The 5,302-nt window shown below is 48.1% G+C and overlaps 1 pseudogene across 1 annotated transcript; it reads left to right on the forward strand.

Annotated features, from left to right (window-relative positions):
* The first annotated feature begins 785 nt into the window (after positions 1–785).
* LOC308218975 (heterogeneous nuclear ribonucleoprotein H2 pseudogene) lies at positions 786–2,176 on the forward strand (annotated as a pseudogene). Its single transcript has one exon. The product of its transcript is annotated as a heterogeneous nuclear ribonucleoprotein H2 pseudogene (transcript).
* Positions 2,177–5,302: the final 3,126 nt, after the last annotated feature.

A 5,302-nucleotide genomic window follows, 5' to 3' on the forward strand; every position in this document is an offset into this window, starting at 1 on the left:
ATGCTATCCCTTCAGCAGTTGTTGGATAGAGCCTCAAGCTATGGTGCCAAATTTTACACATAATCCTTATAAACATGTCTCCCGGAAACATTTGCTAATAGTAAACAGAAGATTGCAAATGGTTTTGAAGTCACTCTCCTAGGAATGTTTCCACGTACCCTGCGCATTTATGCACATGGCCTTTGCACAATGAGTTTAATCAAAAACATTCACATTGGCAGGTCCAGTATTTCCAGAGCTGCTGGCACCTTATCTCCCTGCCTCTTGCTGTGGAGGTGGCTGAAGACCAATTGCACCATGGTCTGCACCATGATGACTTCCCACAACATCTTTCCACACAGAAGTTATTGAACCTCGTACGGCTGGATTGCTTTTGATATGACAACAAATTAATGTCTTTACCAGGCGCTTTCATGAATGCAGAAAATCCCTGGTGTGCTCTGTTGGTCCATAACCTGAAACAGCCCTGTCCCATCCCTAACCCTGCAGGCTGTCTCCAATGCCGAGTGTTCACTGTTTACATCTCAGAGCAATAAATTATAGGTTTTTGAGATAGATAGTCTTAGGTTTTCTGGATATAGTCTCACAAATGGCAACAGAACAACAACAACTCTTATTTATACAATATCAGGTATACTCCCCAATCACCTTCTGAAGGCTATCAGCACTGTTCACATGTAGTGTCCTGCATGCAGAAGAAAGAATATTTAATAGCAGCACATCTTACTGAGAAGCTGATGGTAGCCCTAAAACCACAGCGGAGCCCCACCATGTCAACCACTGAAGCCGAGGCAGAGCCAAGCCTCACCCCCAATGTGATGCTGAACACAGAGAGCAGCAAGAGATATGTGGTGAAGGTCAGGGATCTGCCTTGGTCATGCTCCACTGAGGAGGTCCAGAGGTTTTTCTCCGATTGCAAGATTCTGAATGGGGCTCTGGGAGTCTGTTTCATCTACACCAGGGAGGGCAGACCAAGTGGAGAAGCATTTGCTGAACTTGAATCAGAGGAAGATGTGAAATTGGCTCTTAAAAAAGACAGAGAAACAATGGGATGCAGATATGTTGAAGTTTTCAAGTCAAACAACATTGAAATGGATTGGGTTCTGAAGCATACTGGTCCCAACAGCCCTGATACAGCTAATGATGGTTTTGTACGTCTTAGAGGACTCCCATTTGGCTGTAGTAAAGAAGAAATTGTACAATTTTTTTCAGGGTTGGAAATCGTGCCAAATGGGATAACATTGCTGGTGGACTTCCAGGGGAGGAGTACAGGGGAGGCCTTCGTGCAGTTTGCTTCACAGGAAATAGCTGAAAAAGCTCTAAAGAAACACAAGGAAAGAATAGGGCACAGGTACATTGAGATCTTCAACAGTAGTCAAGCAGAGGTGCGCACTCAGTATGACCCTCCATGCAAGCTGCTGGCAATGCAGAGGCCTGGTCCTTACGACAGACCTGGTCTCACACGTGGATATAACAGTCTTGGTAGAGGAAGTAGCTTGGAAAGGATGAGCCGTGGAGCCTATGGAGGAGGTTATGGAGGTTATGATGACTACAGTGGGTATAATGATGGCTATGGTTTTGGTTCTGATAGATTTGGAAGAGAATGGACTCTCTGCAGGGATGTCGGACCACAGATACGGCGACGGGACGTCCACCTTCCAGAGCACAACTGGCCACTGCGTCCACATGAGAGGGCTGCCCTACAGAGCTATGGAGAATGACATCTATAACTTCTTCTCACCTCTGAACCCCGTTAAGAGTACACATTGAAATCGGACCAGACGGCAGAGTAACTGGAGAGGCAGATGTGGAGTTTGCTACTCACAAGGATGCAGTGGCTGCGATGTCCAAAGACAAGGCGAATATGCAACACAGATATGTAGAACTCTTCTTGAATTCTACAGCAGGAAGACGTGGTGGTGCCTATGGCAGTCAGATGATGGGCGCAATGGTCAAGGAATCGAAAGGAGTAGTCCAAGATTGGAACACTAGCACATTGGCAGAAAGCCAATCCAGTTATGGTGGCCCAGTCAACCAGCAGCTGGGCGGTGGTTATGGAGGTGGATACGGCGGCCAGAGCAGCAGGAGTGGCTATGTGTTGGGCACAGTAGACGGTATTTACGAGGTTGCCCAGCAAGGACAGGCCCTGGGGGAAGGATGTTACGAATCGGCCTGAACCAGCTGTGAACCTGCTGTCGGTTTCCCTCCCAGACCCCGGGAGCCAGGGCGCCGTTTTTTTATAGGACCAGTACAATAGCAAGTAGAATTGCAACCCCGGACTTCAGCAGGGCAAACTTTGGCCTTTTCAAGCAATTGCTAGGAGAAATCCCATGGGCAAGGCTGCTTGAAGGTAAAGGGGCCCAAGATAGTTGGTTGGCATTCAAGGATTGCTTATTCCGAGCTCAAGATCAGAGCATCCCGACACGTAGGAAGTCAAGGAAGGGAGCCAGCAGACCTGCGTGGTTAGACAAGGGAACTGCTGGGTAAACTCAAATGGAAGAGGAGAGTTTACAGATCATGGAAGGAGGGGCTGGCCGCTTGGGAAGAATATAAGGCTGTTGCCAGAGGATGTAGGAAGGCAGCTAGGATGGCTAAGGCCTCCTTAGAATTAAATCTGGTGAGAGGGGTCAAGGACAGCAGAAAGAGCTTTTTCAAATGCATGGCAGATAAAACCAACACCAGAGGTAATGTAGGCCCACTGATGAACAGGATGGGTGCCCTGGTGACAGAAGATACAGAGATGGCAGAGTTATTGAATGCCTTCTTTGTCTCTGTCTACTCTGCCGGAGGCAGTCCTGAAGAGCCCTGTACTCCTGAGACCTCAGATGAAGTCAGGTCACTGGAGCAGTTTGCCTTAGTCAAATGAGGAATGGGTTAGAGACCAGTTGAGCAATCTGGACATCCATAAATCCATGGGTCCAGATGGGATGCACCCACGGGTGCTGAGGGAACTGGCGGAAGTCATTGCTAGACCACTCTCCATCATCTTTACCAAGTCTTGGGAAATGGGAGAGGTGCCTGAGGACTGGAGGAAAGCAAATGTCACTCCAGTCTTCAAAAAGGGCAAGAAGGAGGACCCGGGTAACTATAGACCGGTCAGCCTCACCTCCATCCCTGGGAAAGTGATGGAACACCTTATCCTTGGTGCCATCTTAAGGCATATCAAGGATAAGAGGGTTATGAGGGGCAGTCAACATGGCTTCACCAAGGGGAAGTCATGCTTGACCAACCTCATAGCCTTTTATGAGGAAATAACACGGTGCATGGATGATGGCAGAGCGGTGGATGTGGTCTACCTTGACTTCAGCAAAGCATTTGACACAGTCTCCCACAGCATCCTCATAGCTAAATTGAGGAAGTGTGGTCTGGATGATCAGGTAGTGAGGTAGACTGCAAACTGGCTGAAGGAGAGCAGCCAGAGAGTTGTAGTCTATGGAGCGGAGTCCAGTTGGAGGCCTGTATCTAGTGGAGTGCCTCAAGGGTCAGTACTGGGACCAGGATTATTTAATATATTCATCAATGATTTAGATGAGGGAATTGAGTGTACTGTCAGCAAGTTTGCTGATGACACTAAGCTGGGAGGAGTGGCTGACACGCCAGAAGGCTGTGCTGCCATCCAGCGAGACCTGAACAGGCTGGAGAGTTGGGCAGGAAATAACTTGATGAAATATAACAAGGGAAAGTGTAGAGTCCTGCATCTGGGCAGGAACAACCCCAGGTTCCAATATAGGTTGGGGAACGACCTGTTAGAGAGCAGTGTAGGGGAGAGGGACCTGGGGGTCCTAGTGGATGGCAGGATGACCATGAGCCAACACTGTGCCCTTGTGGCCAAGAAGGCCAAGGGCATCCTGGGGTGTATTAGAAGGGGGGTGGTCAGTAGGTCGAGAGAGGTCCTCCTTCCCCTCTACTCTGCCCTGGTGAGACTGCATCTGGAATATTGTGTCCAGTTCTGGGCCCCTCAGTTCAAGAAGGACAGGGAACTGCTGGAGAGAGTCCAGCACAGGGCAACTAAGATGATTAAGGGAGTGGAGCATCTCCCTTATGAGGAAAGACTGAGGGAGCTGGGTCTCTTTGGTTTGGAGAAGAGGAAACCGAGGGGTGACTTTATTAGTGTATATAAATATATGAAGGGGGAGTGTCACAAGGATGGAGCCAGGCTCTTCTCAGTGGCAAACAATGATAGGACAAGGGGTAATGGGTACAAACTGGAACACAAGAGGTTCCACTTAAACTTGAGAAGAAACTTCTTCTCAGTGAGGGTGACGGAACACTGGAACAGGCTGCCCAGGGGGGTTGTGGAGTCTCCTTCTCTGGAGACATTCAAAACCCGCCTGGACACATTCCTGTGTAACCTTATCTAGGTGTTCCTGCTCTGGCAGGGGGATTGGACTAGATGATCTTTTGAGGTCCCTTCCAATCTCTAGCATACTGTGATACTGCAGGTTGTCTGCCAAGACTAGAGGGTTGTCTTCCTCTCCCAAGTTACTGAATGAGGCACATGATGCCCCAGTCTGTTTAGTACTTAAATGCCATTCACATTCCTTTGTTAGCCTCATAATGTGGCTTCGTATAAAATAACAGCAAATGTGCTTTAGGAGATTATTTTTTCCACACGTGACCATAAAAACTGTATTGACTGCAGAAGTCTATCAAGGGAGCACAAAAGAAGCAAAAGTCATGCAACTTCTGAAGATCAAACTGTGGATCTGCTTATGCTTAATGGTATAGACTCAGGAATTACTCTTCTGAGAGCCACCCAGATTTACAGTGGTAGGATCTGTTAGTTTATGTGATGAAAAGCTAATCATTATAAACACAAAGGCCTGGAGGTAGGCAGAAGACAGTGCCAGGCAGAGGAAGCCAAATAGCTCCCAGATCAGGCTACTGTCAGGGATCTCAGCAGAGGACAGCCTGGCCACAGCCTGTGTGTCAGAGAAGTCTGCAGGAAGTGCCCTCACCAGCCAGCCTTGCCGACTGAGTTGGGTTACTGCCTGCAGGGGTACAGGACTTATTGCAGGATAAGCATTTGGGGAATAGTGTAAACCTTACTGAGGGATGTTTTAAGTTAGTGGGAATGTGTGAAACATGTGGGATATTAAGGGTAAAGACCAAAGACAAGTACAAGAGGAAGGTTGCCTGCAAAGGAGCAAGTGTAGAAAAATACAGAGTTAAGTGGATAAAAGGATTCAGTTGCATGTACACAGGCTGCTAGTCAGTATGCTTGTTTGGTCATGCCCTATGCCTGGGCACCACAGTCTTCTAGTTAAACTGCACTTCTAACTACTTTCCTGGCTGGGGGACT

The sequence above is a fragment of the Psittacula echo genome, assembly GCF_963264785.1.
Source record: "Psittacula echo genome assembly, chromosome: 3".
Lineage (NCBI taxonomy): Eukaryota > Metazoa > Chordata > Aves > Psittaciformes > Psittacidae > Psittacula > Psittacula echo.